The sequence below is a fragment of the Peromyscus eremicus genome, chromosome 23, assembly GCF_949786415.1.
Source record: "Peromyscus eremicus chromosome 23, PerEre_H2_v1, whole genome shotgun sequence".
In the NCBI taxonomy this organism is placed as follows: domain Eukaryota; kingdom Metazoa; phylum Chordata; class Mammalia; order Rodentia; family Cricetidae; genus Peromyscus; species Peromyscus eremicus.
Genome location: NC_081438.1, coordinates 16721773 through 16742772, shown reverse-complemented (window position 1 = coordinate 16742772; position 21000 = coordinate 16721773). Strand labels below are relative to the sequence as shown.

At 43.2% G+C, this 21000-nt stretch overlaps 1 long non-coding RNA gene across 1 annotated transcript; it reads left to right on the top strand.

The window, feature by feature from the left end:
• The first annotated feature begins 4089 nt into the window (after window positions 1-4089).
• LOC131897811 (uncharacterized) lies at window positions 4090-7573 on the top strand. The gene is made up of 2 exons (XR_009375804.1): window positions 4090-4159; window positions 7192-7573. It is a non-coding gene; the product is annotated as an uncharacterized LOC131897811 (long non-coding RNA).
• Window positions 7574-21000: the final 13427 nt, after the last annotated feature.

Genomic DNA, 21000 nt, shown 5'->3' with positions numbered 1-21000 from the left:
TGACTTTTTTGGGGGGCGTGGAGACACATATTGTTGTGACCTTCAGGGAACATCCTTTGAATGCAGTGTCTCCAACAGAAAAGGGACTGTGGATATTTTCTGGCTGCTTCATAAACGGATTTCTGTGTATTGCTGGGGTAGGACCACGTTCTGCTATTTCATTTTATTTTTTTTTCCTCAGGTAAATAGGAAGCCTTATCTTCAGGCATCCCCAGAAAGTTTGCTTTTTGTGCACACCTGTTCTATTTTTAGGGATATTTTTGGACCAAATTTACAGGTATTTTTGACTGAAGTGTGTTCACAACGGCTGGCACGTCTATCAGCACAAGTCATTTAACGAGAGATTTTACTTGGAAAATTGACCCTGCGAAGTTACATTGTCGAAAAGCAATGTTACCTGCTTGGAATAATCGTTGGGTGGGGAGGGGCTCAAGAAGTGAGCAAGCCTGTGTGAGAGAGACGAACATTACAAGATGCAGCAAATGCTGCCGGAAGAGAGATTCTCAACCAGCCTAGCTGTGGGAGTTGCTTCCCCAGCCCGACTGAACACCTTTGAAGAGTGTGCTTATACTAAACACGTGTCACAATACTAAACACGTGTCACAGATGGTTTCCCTCAGTGTGGGACTGTGAGAGAGGAGGGAGCCACCCTCCTTTACAGGTGAGGATAACAAAGGCCGGGTTGCTGATGCTTTACCTGTGCCGTGGGGGTCAGGGTAACGGTTTAGGTTTGCCGACACACAAAGCTCAGAACAATGGCATTACCAGTCAGCTTTTCATCGTGGTGACAAAATACTTAAGGAAAACAACTGAAAGGAGGAAGTATTTATTGTGTTCCTAGGTTGGGAGGCTTCAGTCCCCTGTCAGCTGACTCCATTGCTTCTGAGTCTGAGGAGGTGGAACAACGCATCAGGAGGGTGGGGCAGAGCAGGGATGCTCACCTCCTGACAGCCCAGAAGCAGAAAGAAGACAAGGGATGGGGTTAATATCTCAAGAATACAAGGACAAGCCCCTTGGTAGCCTGTTTTCTCAAGTCAGGCTCCTGCTCCTAAATGGCCCGTTGACAGAGTTAGTACCCATTGTGATCTTGTCATCTCTCAGCAGGGGGAATGAGCGTTCAAGACAGGAGCCCTTAAGGGGACAGTTTGCATCCAAACTACAAGTTGTTTCCAAACTTTGTTTCAAATTGGTACCAACAGGGAACTTGTGACCTATCAGTTCCTAACTCCAACTTTCACATCCTAGCCCTTAGGGGGTCTTCAGGGCATACAAAAGTTTGGCAAAGTTCAAGGAGCATAGAGCTATGCTCCTGATGGTCGCAACTACCTGTCTATACCTGAATCTTTCCCCCGAGTGAAGCAGATTCAAACGGTAGTGTTGCCTTCGAGGTTCTTGGCAAGAAATAGCAGTTACACGTGCAGTGAACACCACTGAGTGTGTGGTTAATGGACTGACTGAGAGACGAAACAGCGATGGGCATATCTGACTCTGACAGGGGCCAGTGACTTCCATTCCTCTCTGGGCCACCGTGCTGTAGAATCTGAAAAATGGGGCAAGTAAAACTTCAAACCACTCATGGGGCTGGAGAGATGGCTCAGCAGTTCAGAACACTGGCTGCTCTTCCAGAGGACCTGGGTTCAGTTCCCAGCACTCTCATGGCACCTCACAACTGTCTGGAACTCCAGTTCCAGGAAATCCGACACCCTTACAGAGACACACTAATGCAAAACACCAATGCACATTTAAAAAATTTAAAAATCATCAAGAAAAAAGCCCATTCATTTTAAATTACTTGTGTGTCTGTGTGTCTGATCATGTGAGTGCAGTGCTCACAAAGGCCAGTAGAGGGTGTTGGATCCCTTGGAGCTGGAGTTACAGGTGGTTGTGAATCTCCCAATGTGGATGCAGGAAACTGAATTATTTTGCAATTGCTCTTAACCAGTGAGCCATCTCTCTAGCCCACAGCACCCTGTTAGGTATTTTAAAACAAAATTCAGAAATGACTTTGAATGTGCAAAAGGATGTGAGTTAAATGCAGACACTGCATTGTTTCTCTGTTTGTTTGTTTGTTTGTTTGTTTGGTTGGTTGGTTGGTTGGTTTTGGTTTTTTTGAGACAGGGTTTCTCTATGTAGTTTTGGTACCTGTCCTGGATGTAGCTCTGTAGACCAGGCTGGCCTCAAACTCACAGAGATTTGCCTGGCTCTGTCTCCCTCCCGAGAGCTGGGATTAAAGGCGTGCATCACCACTGCCCAGCACTACATTGTTTTAAAGTAGGGACCTGAGCATACACAGACCCTGGTAAGTGTGGGGGTCCTGGATGGGGAGAAATGAGTGTAGCCAATAAGCTCTTATCAACAAGAATGTTTACTCTGCATTACTTTTTGGTTTTTTGTTTTTGTTTTTGTTTTTCGAGACAGGGTTTCTCTGTGTAGCTTTGCGCCTTTCCTGGGACTCACTTGGTAGCCCAGGCTGGCCTCGAACTCACAGAGATCCGCCTGGCTCTGCCTCCCGAGTGCTGGGATTAAAGGCGTGCGCCACCACCGCCCGGCTACTCTGCATTACTTTTTAATGTTGCAGCTACCTGGGAAAGTAAGGAGGCACAGAAAGAGGCAGAAAAGGAGGAAGAAGAGGAGGAGGGGATGAGGAGGAGAAAGAGAACAAGGAAGAAGTGGGGGATGAGGAGGCAGGAAGGAGGAGGAGGCAGGAGGCCAAAATGAAGGGTCCAGTGCTCCCTGCAGTACCAACATAGCTTATGTGTGGCCTCACCCTATCCATGGCTGAGTCTTCTGTTGTGTATTATCTAACATCATGCTTAGTCCTAACTGGCTACTTGATATTAATAAAGCATCACGTGATAAGTGGCTCATGGGGTATGGGGACTGCTATTAATCATTGTATCTCATTTGTTTTAACTTGAGATGAATCTCAATCCAAAATCAGTCGCTTCAGATACCTTGCTACAGTCCCTCCCGTGACATGCCTGTCTATGTGTCACAAGGCTCTGTCTCTAGGAAAGTCATGGTAAAGTTCACAAAGGTGGACGTGACAGATGATTGACCATAAAAGATGGCAGCACTCTGGTGGGTCATGGAGCATAGCCACACTGCAGTGACAGTGAACGTCTCTGAAACTTTGTAAACTTCAAATCTCTTGTTTGTTCAGACTGTCTGAGGGCATGGAAGTACTTCTATGTCTGTGTGCATTTGTGTGCAAGATAGCATGATTAAACAATACATAGGTATCACCAGTCTTTGCTGTCCATATTGGGAAATTCATATTGAACAGAGGAATTATTGATATTCTTTTGAAATTAATGAAATGGCTGTGATAAAATACTCTGCATAAAGATGTTAGCTGAGGGTTGGGGATGTAGCTCAATGGGAGAAATCCTTGTTTAGTGTTTGAGAGCCCCTGGGTTCAATCCAGAGCACCTCAAAAGAGTGCACAATTGAAAGCAGCCTTGTTTTCCCTGAAATCAGAATTTGCCAATGTACCCATATTTCTGCTTTTATTTTTTTAGTGGTAGAAAGGACTGAATCCAGAACCTGTCTGGGAGGATGTTGGTCCTTGTATCTAGTGAGGCCAGTGAGGACGATAGTCACTCTAAAAGGCCAGAAGGGCTCTCAGAGAGAGAGAGAGAGAGAGAGAGAGAGAGAGAGAGAGAGAGAGAGAGAGAGAGAGAGAGAGAGAAACAGGCAGAACTTGATCAGACCCAAACTGTAATATCCGTCAAGTTGAGAAATTCTGTCGATAACGATGCTCGGGATACAGCAGAAACTAGTGGAATTATCTGCGATTCTGAAATTACTAAAATCTGTTTAGTGTTGTGGGCTTGGATTTGTATGCAATGTGAGGGCTGAGCAATAGTCTAACACTTAAAGAATACGTTCATTTGTCAGAGCAATGAGAGGACACTTCTGTGGCCACATTGGTTTAGAGTCCTGAGCTTCCCCCCCCCCCCAATTCCCAGGTTCTCTCACCTCTCTCTGATTTTATCATGGCTGAGAAGACAGTGGCCATCCTGGATGACCATGTCACCTTCCCAGGGCTGGGCATGTAACTGGTGGCTGGCTTGTCCCTTTTCCTGTAGCCTCACGGGGCAGACAAGAGGACCTTTGTCTCCAAGGTTGCTGCCTAGAATGTTCTCCAAGCCCCACAGTAAGTGAGATGACCTCTTCTTTAATAACTATAACTATATATATATATATATATATATATATATACATATATATATACATATATAAACATGATAAAATAAGTATATATGTAACAATAAGGTCACACAGACATACATATTCTACTGAGCCCATTTGTTGTTGTTCATATGTACATAGGTGCGTGTGTTTAGGACTGACCCTTTGAGATCAGTAACCTATCAGGAGGCTCATCCCTGGAGAAGACTGACTCTCCCTTCCTTAGCAGTCATTAAATTGCCCATGTCTCTTCATCAAGAGGTGGAGCCTTGTGAGATTTCCCCATCTATGTTGGTATGTAAACTTTCTTGTCATTGTGCAGGTCTTCTTTGGGTGACCGTATTGTTAGATCCCATGGATGCAGCTTCCTGTCATGTCTAGAAGATACTGTCTAACACCAGGCCTCCCAGACTTTGGCTTTTACAATCTTTCCCTTCCCTCTTCCAGGATTTTCTGAGCGTTAGGTGTAGGGGCTGCATTGTAGATGTATCAGTAGGGGCTGGGTACCCCACAGTCACTCTTTAAGAAAATATCAGAGGCTCACACATGTCTTCCTTTGGCACTGTTTTACAAGCTCATGCATGGACATGTGTCATTTACTTCCCAGCAAACCTGTGTGTGCTATCCAAGCTGATCACATGTTGTTGCCTGTCTGAAGTAAAGTATGCTCAATACCTGGACATTCCACTTCATGGGTCTAAACAGGAGTGGCCAGTGGGCACACAACTTTAAAGTTTATCTTCACTCTTGTCAATCCTAAACCCATGCTCTGTTTTTTAGCTTGTAGCAAATCTCCTCAAGGTCATTGTACATTTAAGCCTGCCGATTTCCCATAATGCACCTTTACTCCCATACTCCAAACAGCCCATCTTCCTAATGAAGAAAGCTCGACACGACATTATCTTGAACAAGAGCCCGATTAGCTGCACCTGAAATTGATTCAGAAGCATCATGTGATATTTCAAACTCCTTTCAGAAACATCAAAGTCAAATTCTGTTATATGACACTCAATCAGCTAATATCCACACGGCTGCACTCATTAAAGTGTTTCAGTTCTCCTGCACACCACTGGGGTCACGGCACATTAACGATGCAATTTGAACACAGGACATATCTTGTTACAAAATTTAGAACCCAGGGGGCCGTTTTTCATAGTTTGCATCTTGAAGGCACATTTTACAGGAAAACACGTTTGTGTCTACGTTTATAAATATGAAGGAAGCCAGTTGTTCATCATGCTTTGGTTTTATTTTCCTTGGGAAGCAACTTAGTTCTTGGATGGGGGGACTTCTTTTTTATTATGAAAAATTACAAGTATTATTGACTTATGTGTGTGCACATGCATTTAGCACAGTGCATGTGTGGAACTGTGGAGGTCGGAGAAAATTCATGGAAGTCGGTCCTCTCCTTCCATCATGTGTGTGGATAAAACCCAGGTTGTTGAGGTTGACCAGTTGTTAGCCCATTTCTTTGATTTTGTTCATTTTCTTTTCTTGTGAAATACTGTGGTTCCCTCCCTTCCTATGCTCCTGAACTTAGGGGAAGGATATGTGCCATGTGTTTGCCATAAGTCTGTATATTCAAGGAGTTCAATAAGGCTGGGGATGTAGCTCAACTGGTAGAGAGCTTGCCTAGCATGCACAAAATCCTGGATTTGATCTCCGTGGCCTATAATCCCAGAGCTCAGGTGATAAAGGCTGGAGAATCAAGAGTTCAAGGTCATCCCCAGCTCATAGGGAGTTCATGGACAAAGACCTTAAGAGAGAGAAAAGCAGAGAGCTGTGGGGAGAAATTTAAGTATAAATGTTATTAGTACTGCAAGGAGGGCTTTCAGATAAGCTAGGATAGAGTCTATAGACAACATGTAACAGCCATCCTACTTGACCTCAGGAGTCCAAGGAAGCTGGGGTTTAAAGGATGGCACCAACTGAGACCTTCTCACACATGTATCTAAACCAACATTCACCTGATGAACACAGTCTCCTTCAGTCATCTACACAGCAAGAAGTGGGAAATTTGGCTCATATGGGGGTGAGCAAAAGATAGTTTGGTAATGTTTGCATTTATAAAGTTCACCATAGAGAAGGCAGAGTAAATCCTCATTCATCTCAAGGCCATCTGGCTTTTCTTACCTTTTCAATGTGTGTGTGTGTGTGTGTGTGTGTGTGTGTGTGTGTGTGTGTGTGTGCATGCACACACGTGAAAACCAGATGGCAACTTCAGGTACCATCCTCAGGAGACATCTGCACTGTTTTGTTTTGTTTGAGGCAAGGTCTCTCACTGGTCCATAGCATACCAGTTAGGCTAAGCTGACTGGCCAGTAAGCCCCAAGGATCCACCTAGCTCCACTTCCCCAGAGCTGGGATTACTGCCAAACACCTTCATGTCTGGCTTTTTTTTTTTTTTATCTTGGATCTGGGGAATGGAACTTAAATCCTCATCATGAACAAGTGCTTTGCAAGTAGCCCACCTCCCCAAACCAAGACCACCTTTTTATGCAGTAGGGTTTTGTGAGAGAGTAAGAACATTTCTCCTTTCTCGTGATTTTTTTTCCTTTGGAAGCTGCTTGGTGCTTATCTTTCATTGCATCAGCTACTTTTTGTGGCTGTGACCTAAATACCTAGCAGAAACCACTTAGGGCAGCATATTGGGGCTCTTGGTTGGGAAGGCATGGTGGCAGGTGCCTCCAGCATTGGGTGTCATGTGGTAATGAACCACAGAGCAGAGATTATAGAACCAGAAGTATGGTATAGATGTCACTACTAAAGCTCCCTCCTGGCTCAATGATTTACTTCTGCTAATGGAGCTTTGCATCCTTAAAGTTTTACAGCCTCCCAGAATATCACCTGGCACAAGAAATAAGCATTCAAAGCACAAGAAGCATCTTAGATTTAACCATAACATTCACTTTTACCAACTTGTTAAAGCATTTAGATTTGAATTAGATGCTGAACATTGGCTAGAACATGGTTTTTTTTTTTTTTCCTTCCCATTAGGAAATCAGCATCTCCAAGGGTTTAGAAAGCAATGGGGAAGGAAAGCAAAGTGCGTCTAAATGCAGAATCTGCTCATCTTCTGAGAGTCTGGGCGAACTTACTGGCTGCTCACTCAAAACCCTGAAGAACAAATGGCTTTTGAAACAGCAAACCTGTGTTTCGTCAAAGGCAAAGTCAAGAACAGAGACACTGGACAGACTGTCAGCATGCTCCTATAAGAGCTTCCTTAGAGCTCAGGAACCACACAGCAAGGAGTACCCCATCTTGGTGGGTGTGTCTGGGTAGCAGAGGATGAGTGTGTGTTCAGAAGGGGTGGTGGAAGGGGAGAAATATATGCCACATTCGTACCCTCACCCAGTTTATAAAGCTTTACTGGATCATATCTGTGCCAATTCTTGGGTATGTTATTCAAGGATTTATTTATTTAGAATAAGATCTCTTGTAGCCGAGACTGACCTCCAACAGTTTTTTGTAACTGAGGATGACCTTGAACTCCCGATCCTCCTGCCTTCATCTTCACCTGCTAGGATTACAGACATGAACCACCATGCTTGGTTTATTCAGTGCTGGAGGTGGAGCTTGGAGCGTCCTGCATCCAAAAAATACACTTTGTATCTTCTGAACTGTCACCCCAGCCTACCTTTTATTCTGTAACCACAAGGAGGGTGTGATGATGGAGAACCATCTAGCCTACAACAGATTTCAGGAAGGTTCAACCTGCAGCCCACAGTCCTTCCTGCATCCCAGGAGAGCTGTGGATGTAGCCCAGTGCACTTGCAGATACAAGGCAGGTTGCAGTGTCCAGAGGTTGGGCATCCTGGAGACTCTTTACCGCTGATCCTCTAGCAAAAGTTATGTGAAGCATCTAAGTATTGATAACACACTGCTTGGTCCCATGGTTATGACTGTTCAAGAACAAATGTTTGAACCACAGAGATGGCTCAGTCTGTAAAGGAACCTTTGCCAAGAAAGGCTCAGCACAGGATCACTTATTGTTAGCGATGGCCTCAGTTTGAGCCCTGCGGCCAGCACTATGGAAGGAGAGAATGAACCTGGAAAAGTTGTTCTCTTTTCCATTTGAAGATTTCCATTTGAAGTAGTACATGTGCACACACGTGCATGCACACACACACAGAGAGAGAGAGAGAGAGAGAGAGAGAGAGAGAGAGAGAGAGAGAGAGACAGAGAAATGTATTTTTTTTTTAAAGAATAAATCCTTGGTGGGTGGAGAGAATGCTCAATGGCTAAGATCACTTATTGCTCTTGTAGAGGTCTCAGATTTGAGTCCCAGCACCCACATGATGGCTCACAACTATCTATTAACTCCATGTCTAGGTGATTTAACGCCCTCTTCTGGCCTTTATGTGCACTGCATTGCACGTAGCACACAGACATTCATGCAGGCAAGACATGCACATACTTAGAATAATTTGTTTTTTTTTTTTATTATTTAAAGAATAGGTTCTTGATGCTTCGGTGTCTTGATCTACAGGACTGGAATACAGAAGAACCCATCTTTTGAAATTGGAAGAATTAAGTTAGCTGATTCACACAAACTGCTGGTTTTTAGGAAAAACCTCAGCTTCCTGCATTGTGTGGGCTTCGTTTCCCCGCTCCCCACGTCCCCCAGGGCCTATTGACACCCCCAGCATCACATTCACCCCGCCCCCCAGCACATTCAGCCTCAGGGACATCTGCCCACACAGGAGACTGTTTCATTTCTACTTTCAAATTCTAAGCAGATCCCCAGGCGGAGGGATGAGCACAGGACCGTTAGGAGCAGCTCCCTCTTCTCAAACACTGCCATCCACTTAAGTGGCTGTTAGGCTTTATAGAACAGAAAGCCTTTCCTCTCTAATTCACTTTCTGTTTACACAACAGGATAGACACTTCATCCTCTCATTCCAGCTTTGATTCTGCTTCAGAAATCAGCTATCCAGCCGCAGGCAGATACGGCGGCGTCTCCCATTAGGGCCCCATGCTGGGGAATTCATTGCCACAAATATGCTTGATTTCCTGGGCTGGTAAGTCATTCTAACATCAGCACAAAACACCATCATCAACAACAAAAGCACTTATTTATGATGATATCTGGGCTAGCTTCTCCTTTTCTTCTCCTATTTTCCCCCCTCGGGGTGTTTACATTGTGGCGCTTTATAGACCAGGCAACGGAGTTGTTAGGAGCAATCATAAAAAGATCTCTGCCGCTGTAATTTATTTCGTGGCACGGCTAGCATCCAAGGAGCTGCACACAAACTGCTCTAATCTGGGCCACCTTGTTTCTTGATGAGTGTTTGGCTAAAGGAAACACGAGCTCAGCTTCTAAAACCTAATGTGACGATGACTCTCAGAAGCAAGGAGTCGTCTCTCCACAGCATCCTCCTTTGCCTCACTACGAACGTTGGAACACGTAGGAAGCCTCATCCCACGATTTCATACTAGGAATACTGCCTTACAAATAAAATCCCCTTCCTAAAAGAATGCGTGCACCTGGTTTTATTATTTTTTTTCTTTAAAAAAAAAAAAAAAAAAAAAAAACCTTCAAAGCCTGGGTGAAATGACTCAGTGGTTAAGAGTTTGATTTCCAGCACACACATTGGGCAGCTCACATCTGCCTGTAACTTCAGCTCCAGGGGACCCAGCGCCCTCTTCTGGCCTCTGTTGCCACTGCACTCACATGCACATACCGACTCACAAATACATACACATAAATAAATCAAAATAAATTGTTTAAACACACACACCTCAGGCCAAACTAGACATAGTTAAAGACTCTTTTTTTGCATTACTTTGTTTCTAATACACATAAATACAATGTGTTATTTTCTAAAACAATATTTTCTTCTGGCCAGGACCAATGACTTCTAGCTGCAGAGATATACATGTAGATGTGCTATGATCCAACCTTCCAATAGCAAGTGCTATGGGTGGCATGTGGGGGATGAGGAACAAACATGTACTTGCTGTGCAGAGAGTATATTAAAATGGCCAATACAAATTTTAACATCTCTGATTTCTGTACTCAGCACTGTTCAGATGAAAAACTGGCCACTTGGACAGCTGTCTTAATTAAGTTTCTGTTGCCGTGATAAACACCATGACAAAAAACAACTTGGGGAGAAAAGGATTTGTTGGCTTACACAGCCATATCACAGTCCAGCAGGAAGGGAAACCAAGGCAGGAGCTGGAGGCAGGAACCTGAAGAAAGGAACTGAAGCAGGGGCCATGGAGGAGTGCTGCTTACGGTTTTGCTCCTCATGACTCACTTAGCTTGCTTTCTTACAGCATCCAGGACTAGATTCCTAGAGGTGACATCATGTATCATAAGCTGGGCTCTCCGACATTAACCATCAATCAAGAAAATATCCCACAGGCCAATATGAGGGAAGCAGTTTTTCAACTGAGGCTCCCTCCTCCTAAAGGACTCTAATTGTGTCAAGCCAACCAGCACAACATTCCTCCTATCTAAAACCAGGTCCACATAGATTTATTTCCCTTGTGTAACAAGCATTTTGTTGCTGTATCTGTGAGCTACATTTGTGAGTCAGAAAATGAACCCATTTGTGGCCACTGGCATACTTGTTTAAATTCATAAGAGGATCATGGTTCAGTCTTTGCTGTTGCTGTAGACCTGGAGTCCTACTGAAGTTTGGATTTCAAAATTTCACTTCACGGTAAAAGTAGATTTATGTGTGTGTTGTATGTACACATATGTGACTCATATGTGGTGGCGGTGGTGCCAGTTTTCTCTATTTTTTACTCTGAACACATTTATTTTTCCCAAATATAAAGCTCAGGAGAAAACTTTACCAAGCTGGACCTGCCTTGGGTACAGATGAAGTTCAAAACCTACCTGGACAACTTAGTAAGAAAAAGTAAGAGGGAGTTGGGGGCACAGCATGAGATACTAGGTCCAGTCAGCAGTCCATCCATCCATCAATCAATGTGAAAACAAGGGAACAGCCAGCCAGTCTCTGAGCTAGAAAACCCTGTGCCCCCCTGTTTCACATTGTTCTTCATAAATGCCCCGGATATTTGGAGTATCTCTCTGTGTTTGCTGATTGTCTCTATCTGAAGGCAAACAGGACTGTGTCCTCTGTTTACAAGACACAGTCTGGAACTGGATGTCAGCAGCGCCAAGGCACCTGAATGGAAGATACAGTGGCTCACTTCTTTGGTGCTTACATCCCAGAGATGACTCCCAGTTCCTTAATAAAAAAAAAAAAAAAAAAAAAAAGATTGGCCTGGTTGTAAAGCTAGAAAACGGCTTATTAACTTTTCAATAGATTCACATCTGATGCTAAGAGGCAGAGAAAATTCACAAATAGATTTTCCAAAGTGAGCACTCCAACAAAAAAGAGAGTTTCTGTCCCTTTTATACAAAGGAGGACTAAAATGTATTTTCTTGTTCTTAATTTTTACCTGCCCATATGGATCTCCAACTGTTTCCTAATGACTACCTATTTTGTTTATATATGTTCCCTCTGTGAGGCTGGGTCTCCTGAAGGTAAGAATATATCTTTATTTACTTGTATTCTCAGTTCTCACCACTGGGCACTGCATAAATTTTTCATTTCATTATTGCTGTCCCAACATGCAAAGAACTCAAAACTGTAAGAAACTATATAAACCAATTTAAAAATGGACAAGGGACTAGAACAGACTTTTGTGTTGTTGTTGTTGTTTCAGAGTGGGACATACAACTAACCAGAGATATATGAAAAAAATGTTCAGCATCATTTTATGACTAAGAAAATTTAAATGAAAACCTCATATGTGTTATAATGAATATTATAAAAAAAGATGACAAGGATGTGGAGAGAGAGGACCCCTTTCACATTGCTGATAGGGAGGTGAAGTAGTATTGGCTTTATGGAAACAGTATGGGGGCTTTTCACAAAACTTAAAAGGTTTTCCTTATGATCCAGTTCCATGACTGGTTGATAATAAAGCTTTTGAGCCTATGGCAAGGCAGGAAAAGGTTAGGCAGAACAATCAAACTAAGGACTCAGAGGAAGGGCAGGCGGGGTTGAGAAAGACGTGATGAGCCCCCCAAGAAGCAAGATGCTAGAGGACCGGTAAAGCCATGGACCACTTGGCAATACATAGGTTAATAGAAATGGATTAATTTAAATGTAAGAGCTAGTTAGTAATAAGCCTGAGCCATTGGCCAAACATTCTGTAATTAATATATGCTTTTGTGTATTTATTTGGGACTGGGCAGTTGAGACAAAAGGCTCTGCCTCCATTTACATGAGGACATCTAGGCTCAAGTCTCAGTATGTAATTTCCCATAGGATTACCTGTAGGAAGGCTCTGCTTACCCATTTTGTCCCTTCATTTGGGAGATTTAGGAAGTACCAAGGCATATACATTTAGGAAAATATCCAAGCCTTTGTATTCGTCAAATGCTTTCAAGAAAGGATGGAGAGATATTTGCCTGTTGAGGTCCCAACTTCCTGTCCTGGTCCTCAAGGCAAACAGGGAGCCTGTGGAACAGAACTCTGCTGTGAAGACCATGACATACCTTATGAGATCTGGAGTCAAGGGTGGTACATATATCGATCCCATAAAAGATGACATCATCCAGACAGGATGAGGAGGTTCTCAAAAGGGGAAACCAAGAGAGGGAGGTCTGTAAAGTACTTAGACTCCTATTAAGTGTACTAAGGAGAAGAGGCAGGAGAGGATAGCACTCAGAGGTTCAGAGTACTTGCTGCTCTTGCAGAGGACCCAAGTTTGGTTCTCAGCACTCATGTCAGGAGGTTTCCAACCATCATAACTCCAGTTCCAAGGAATCTGATGCCCTCTTCTGGCCTCTTTGGGTATTGCACACACACACACACACACACACACACACACACACACACACACACACATATATATATATATATATATATATATATATATATATATATATAGTCTTTAAAAATCAAGATCACTTAGTATAGGTTCCACCAGAGAAGAGAAATACTCGCAAAACTAAGAAAACTGTGCATCATGTTTAATTTTTGCAGTTTTCACATGGTCTATCTGGGAAGGAATTTGGCCCATCCTATAGGGTGTCTCTTTTCCCTAAGGATCATGTCTTTGGCTATGCAGAAGCTTTTTAATTTCATATAATCGCATTTGTCAATTCAAGGCATAAAGCTGTAAACACTAGCAGTTTATCTCTGTGGTTTCAGCTAAAGGATGACAAGGAAACATAAATAGTGGCTTTCAATCCACCTGTCTCACAAACAGAGAGCAGAAAAGAGGGCCTCTGACATAAGACATAAGCAGACGAGACCTGGTAAAGAAATGCCAAATGTGCCTCCTTGCCAGGAGAATGTCAGTCTTCTTAACTCTCCTTACTCTCCATAACTAGTTCCTGAGAGACAAGAATCTTTGGACCAAAGCTGCACTTGTGTGTCTATGGGAAGCATTAAGTGCACACATTTTAGTGTCTCAGAGGGGTTGTGGATACACTATGACTCCAGATCACCATGGCTAGGGCAGGGTGAAATCTCTGCCAATACCAGCCTTTCCTTGAGCCCACCAATAGAAGTAATGTCAAATGAAGCTTGGTATCCATGGAAGCTCTGCCTGAAAGCTCTGCTCCTAGGCATTCATTCCACCATGGTAAAATGACTAGTCTCTCTGTTTGCTCTCTTGGTTTCTCCTTTATTGTCTCTTTCTGTGTGTCTCTCTGTTGCTCTCTCTGTGTCTCTTTCTTCTCCTTGATCTCTTTCTCACAGTCTCTCTTTCTTTTTCTGTCTCTCTTATTTTAATATGCATAAACACAAACACAGACAGACAGACAGACAAGCTGATAGATAGATAGATAGATAGATAGATAGATAGATAGATAGATAGATAGAGGTAGGCAGATAGATAAATAGCTAGATAGGTAGATAGATAGATAGATAGATAGATAGATAGATAGATAGATAGGTAATTAACTATAGTGTTACTGGTTAACTGGAGAATCATCTCAGCCTTTTGGGTGAGGAAACAATAAAATCACCTGGGGCACAGCCTCTGAACTTGCCCATGATAGATTTTTCTTATTTGGATTAACTGAGGGGGAAAAAAATCCCACCCAAAATGTGGGCAGCACCACTTCACAGGCCCAGTTATGCACGGAGTGAGAAGGACAGAGGAAACTGAGCAGCAAACATGCATTCACCCTGTGCTCTCTGATTCTTTCCTTGGATACAGGGTGACTCATTGCCTCAAGTTCCTGCTAACCACGTAGCAGCCTGGAACAGGAAGTGTAGTTCAGATGCTTAGCAGGTAACCATCAATACTATGGCAGTCATACTTTATCCGTCAAAGACTATATCAACTCTTTTGTCTTTTGAAGAAGGCTTTTTTTAAAATTTGCATGTGTGGGGATGTAGGTGCACATGAGTACAGTATCTGCGAGTCCAGAGGAGAGCGTCAGGTCTCCCGGAGCTGGCAATAAAGGAGGCTGGGAGCCTCTCAATGTGGGTGCTAGAATAGAAGTCGGCACCTCCACAGGAGCAGTAAGCGCTTTTAACCTCTGAGCCATTACTCAAAAACATCCCCTTTTTGTCTCGTATGCATTGATTTGGTTATTGATTCTCAGAGCGAAAGAGAACGGAAAATTACAGTAACCCTTTTAATATAGATACGCCCATTTCTGCCATTCCCCAGGTGTGCTTATCATAACACACAGTGAACTGTACCAACAACGAGAGTCCCGAGTTCCACTGAATGCCTCGCAAGCAGGTGGTCGGGCGGCTATTCAAGAGTTCAGAATAGCCTGTAGAATGAAGGTAGAGATTTCCCTGGAAACTGGATTTCACTCTTTTGTTTGCGTTTCTGAACACCAGGAGCCTGGCTGTCAACCTGCTTACCCAGCGTGGCAGCATTCACAGCTTTTGCAGGAGACCCAGAATTGCCTGTGGCTTTCTGCTTCTTCTCAGTGCTGTGTGGCTTCTGTATAGTTGCTGCATGTCACATTAATAACAAAACTTTACATAAAATGAAATTATCAACATTAATAGAATTTACCTTTTTGCATATTTTGTATCCATCATTAATAGTTTCTGAACTTTAGGCACCTTACATGACATCACCAGTATTTTTGCTACATTGACATGCACTGTTTATAATATTACTAATCTTGTAAAAAACCTAATAGTAAATTGATTTAATAATTTTCTGTTAAAAATCCTCTTTTTTAATGACAGTCCATGCTTTATATGGTCATTATATATACTTGTTTATATTTTAAAATATTTACATCAAAAAGCAAGCATCTTAGTTTGCTTTCAAAGTTTTATATATGTGAGAGCACATGCTGGCCCCTCCAATGCTCTCTGAAGAGATGGACAATTACCCATGGGATGTTTTTGTGGGTGCTGAGCCTGGAGTTGATAATGCAGAGGTTGTGTTCAGCACTATCTAAGACTCCCACTCTCCCAGCATCCAGCTGAGTAAATTCTCCTCTGTGAACGTCATATCCAATGGGCTTTCAAAGAGAACCATCTTGCCTGGCCAATCAATCCCTCCATCTTCCTGCCAATTGGTCCAGAAACAGTCAGGTGGTCAATTTTTGTCGTTGAGATGTGAGCTCCTTGGAGAGACCTTCTGACCCCTCTAGGACCTCTGAAAATATAGTTTGTAGAGTGTGCGGACCCACAGATACCCCATAGTGTGGCCTTATTTCATCTTGACTCAAGGTCAGAGAGTCTGAGCTTATTTTGCCCCGAAAGGCTGCATAATAGGGTGTTTTGGCCAAAGGTGTGGTTACCAGGTGTTTTATACTTCAAGACCTAATTACAGAATGCTTTGCTGTAAGGCATGGCTACTAGATGTTTTGAGAATTAAAAAAGTGTTTACACTTTTCTGTACCTTATACCTTGAACCATGGTGTCCTTGAGAGGGGGAGGTCTTTTGCCTCTCCCTTTGCTAGTATATAAAAAGCCCATGAGGAGTAAACTCGGGGCTACTGTGGTGTTGACTCAGAACCCTCCCAAACCTATTCTGTGTCTCTGTCTTTTTCTTTTATATCTACATCTCTATTTTTCATATCTATTATTTCTCAATCCACATTCTTCTATACCAAGGACTGTCTGAAGGTTGAGAGCCACTAGGAGTTGCTTGGGAAGACTGCTGAGTGCTTCAGAGAAGTGCTTACTTCACATCAGCTCATCTCAGTTGGAGAACCTACAAGAGATCAACACAATGATTGCACCCAAGACCAACTTGGTAAGCCAGTAGGTTCATTGGGTTTTCTTACAGGACTGTGGCTGCAGGGGTGGGGTGGGGGGACTTACTAACAGGATCAGAGAAAAGCCCACCCCACAAGGGGTGATGAAACTGTATCATAGAAACTGTATCCTGTTGAGGAGTGTTTAACTAAGTACAGATGTGTTACATTTGTTTATGCTGCATTTGTTTAACGATGTAAAGATGTGTTACATTTCTTTATGCTGAATTGTGTTTAATTATGCAAAGGCATGTTGCTGTTTCACAGTGCCTGCCTAAGGCACCTGATTTGTCTAATAAAAAGCTGAACGGACAATATCTAAGTAGGAGAGGAATAGGCGGGGCTGGTGGGTGGAGAGAATAAGAAGGAGGACAAATCTAGGCTTGAGAGAGAAGAGAATGAGGGAGAAAGAGAGGGACACGCCCAGGGTCAAAAGCCAGGCAGCTGCCAGCCAGCCAGACACAAGAAGCAGGAAAGGAAGGTATATAGATGAAAGAAGAGCAAAAAGCCCCGAGGCAAAACATAGATAAAGAAAAACATATTAAGTTAAAAGAGCTAGCAAGAAACGCGCCTAGGCTAGGCTGAGCATTCATAACTAATAATAAGTCTCCATGTCATGATTTGGGAGCTGGTTGGCGGCACAAAAGAAAGCCTGCTACAGTATCCATGATACTCTGTATAGCTTGCAGGCACCTCCGTGGGTCTGAGAACCTCCCATTGACAGCTATGCTGGCCAGAGTCTCTCGCCCAGCTCTTGTTCATGGCTTCTGTAACTCTGAGGAGGGGGGATTCTTATGAATTTCACAAGTTCCAGCTTGCCCTAGACATGAGACATTTGTTTACCCCCTGAGTCTCATGAGTGCCTCTGTTCTTGGAGGCAATGGTTCCATGGAAGAGACTGCTACACAAAGCATTCTAATTATATTCATCTTCTCTTGTGCCCACCTACGCCTCTCCTTCCTCTTTCCAAACAGTACCTCCTCCTCCTGCCATGTCCTTGTTTGTGTTGTTGTTGTTTTGTTTTTCTCTCAATTCCAAACATAAGGGAAACCATGGTATTTGTGTTCTGACTCTGGCCAATTTCATTTAACACAGTGATCCCTAGTTCCAGACACATCATCTCTGTCTGACAAAACTTTGAGGCAGATGTAACTCTGGATGCCCTGATACTATTATCCAGACATTTTCCTGTCTATTGTTTTGTCAAATGTGAGTTAATTGTGTTATAACTTTTATTTAGAAGTGTTCTAACAGTCTATATGCTCTCTATCCATCACAGGTCTTCTTTAACAGAGATGGAGAAAGCCGATTGGCCACTATAAAATGCTAGGATTTGTGTCTATACACATCCTCTCCATATCAACATTACTATTCTAAGCTTGAGAAAACCCTACACATTCTGAATAAATGACAGATATGAGACAGCTAATTAAGGGGTTATGATGACTTAAGTCTCACTTTAAACACCAGTCTGGAACCCAGAACAATCATAGAATTATTTATAGGTTCCTATGGATTAAAGCTAGTAATCATTAAAGACATAACATGTTCCTTGACTTTTGATGATATTTTCTCAATAAAGGTATAGTAAAGAGAAAACACCATAAATTCTGTGTGTGTGTGTGTGTGTGTGTGTGTGTGTGTGTGTGTAGTTTTTAGTATGCCTAACCTGCCCAAAGGACAACTAGCAACACTGTATTGCCAAGTGTTGGTTGTTTACTTTCATTATGGTCTGGTTGCCTGCAGTAAGTTTCATAGTTACCCAACTTCATGAAAAGGGTATTGTGGCTGGGTCTGATGATGGCTGTAATCCCATCCATTGGGGGCTGGAGGGAGGAGGAGGAGTTCAAAGCCAGCTTTGGCTACATAATGAGTTAGAAGCCAGCCTTGGTTATGTGAGACTCTGCCTCAAAAACTACTATATAGATGATTGATAGATAGATAGATAGATAGATAGATAGATAGATAGATAGAAGGTAGATAGATAGATAGATAGATAGATAGATAGATAGATAGATAGATAGATGATTGACTGATAGCTGGATAATAGATAGGTATATAGATAGAAAGATAGATAGGTGAATAGATGATTGATAGGTAGCCAGATAGATGATAGACAGACAGACAGATAATAGCACCATCCCTCATTGTCCAGGAACAAATTAAAATCGAAATTTCAGGTACGTTATCTACTGAATGGAAATCCATTTCCTACCACCACAAAGTCTAAAAATATCCGACCACCATGAGAGGAATTATCTACAAAGCAACATCTTTTGGGTGACAAACTGCAGGGTGCCCTTGTCAAGGGAACTCAGTCCTCTCCCTACAGCCGTTTTTCCTGAAACTGTAAGTACTCCAGTCACACAGTGCGCTTAACGGGATGAGGGAAATTATCAAGGTAACTGTAAGTTTTAAACCTTATTTCCCCAAATCCACCTCTTTGAATCCAACACATTCACCCTTCTGTGGTGGAGCCAGGGTTTCTGAACCCTGTCTCCCCAGGTGGCTCAGATGACTCTGGTTGGCTGTGGTTTGTGGGGGAATGTCATTCACTGATCAGCATGGCTGTTCCCTCGCTCAGGTCTGGCCATTCATCACACCAAATCCCCAGAGCTGTTGGTGTACTGAGCAGGGCTACTCCAGCAGAGCCAATCAAAACCTACAGGTCCTACCGGGCGGTGGTGGCGCATGCCTTTAATCCCAGCATTCGGGAGGCAGAGCCAGGCGGATCTCTGTGAGTTCGAGGCCAGCCTAGGCTACCAAGTGAGTCCCAGGAAAGGCGCAAAGCTACACAGAGAAACCCTGTCTCGGAAAAAAAAACAAAAAACAAAAAACAAAAAACAAAACAAAAAAAAAAAACCTACAGGTCCAAACAAAGGCACTTCCTCGCTCTCTCTGTTCTGCAGGATGTCTGCCTGGTGCTCCAGGTAGCTGTGGTCACATCACTAAAGAGGAAGCAACAGCAGTGGTGGAAGCTCACAGCCAGAGAGAGATGGAGATGGGGAATCGCAGAAATGAGGGGTTCTCAGACACTGTAAGTTGAGGAATATTTGTGTATTTAACATCATGGGACCTTGTGAATACATTTCAGGCATGATTCTGTGTCCCAAGTTTATATCAGCAAGAACTGGTGTTTATGCCTCTGGGTCCAGTCTTGCCTGGCAACAGTTTCACACACACAGGCATGCATGCACGCACGCACATACCACACACTGCTAACTTTGGTTAGGTTCCTATCACAGCACAAATGCCCTTTCCTTTCTCTCTTCACTTCCATTTGAACTCTGTCATCTTAGTCTGGTGGCTGACGCATGTGAATTAGCGCATGTCTCCTGGCATCTGTCTTGAGCACTCTCACGTCTCAGGAGCCACTCCAGAGGACTCAATAGCTCTACAGCCATGGGACTTTAACTCACCCCAGTTTCCTCCCTCTGGACATATTGATATGTATATCATTTAAGCTCTGGTTTTCCTGCTGTTATTTTCCCCAAATGTTCAAATTATATCATCCCTTTGAGCAAAATTTTACTATCATTTATCCCGTGAGTATTTTATTAATGACATTTGCTATCACAATGCAGATCTCTTCTCTAGTGTGTTCGTCATTTCTCCACCTATGTTTCCTCCTCTTAAGCCCAACTTCTTCAGACTGATAACTTCAACCACCACTGTTTCTCAGGAGACATTCTTGTCTCTGAAGGTTAGCCACACCCCCTCCATTCAGTACCCCCGGCATTGCCCCACAGTCAACCCACACCCTGCTTCAGGAAACTTGGCATCCCTTATTGCCCCCAAGTGCTGGATAATTTGCAGACAAAAGCTTGCTTTGGGAAGAACACCTTATTTCTAGTATCTTCCCAGCCCAGTGATTCTTAATGCTGCGACCCTTTAATACAGTTCCTCATGTTGTGGTGACCCCCAACCAAAAAAATTATTTTAGTTGCTACATCATAACTGTAGTTTTGCTATTGTTATGAATCGTAATGTACATATCACCTGTGTTTTCCGATGGTGTTAGGAAACTCCTGTGAATGGGCCATTTGACCCCCAAAGGAGTTGCAATCCACAGGTTGAGAAACACTGTCCTAGCCAGAGGCAAGCTACCTTCCCTTCTTCCCCTCTGATACCCTTCTTAGATCTTTCCCAAATCAACAAGATAGTTTATTATAAGCCCTGCTGAGCTGACTCTGTCCATCACATCTCCGTATTTCTTTTATCATCAGAATAAAAGTGGGTTGTTGTTTTTTTACCCTTCTGTGAGGTGCAGGAGTATATACAGGTGCATGGGTGTGAAGAGGGTTGCACATGTAGGGATTTACATATGCATAGCAGCTAGAAGACTGCCTTGGGTACCCCTCTCAGGAACATCATCATCATCCACCTCCTCTGAGACAGTCTCTCAGTGGTCTGGAGCTCCATGATTCAGCTCCTCTAGCTGGTCATCAAGCTTCTGAGAGCCCCCATCTCCTCCTGCCCAACACTGGGATTACAAGTGAGCACCACCATGCCTAGTATTTTTATGTAGGTTCTAAGGATCAAATTCACTCTCTCATGCTTGCCTGGCAAGTGTTTCACCTACTGAGCCA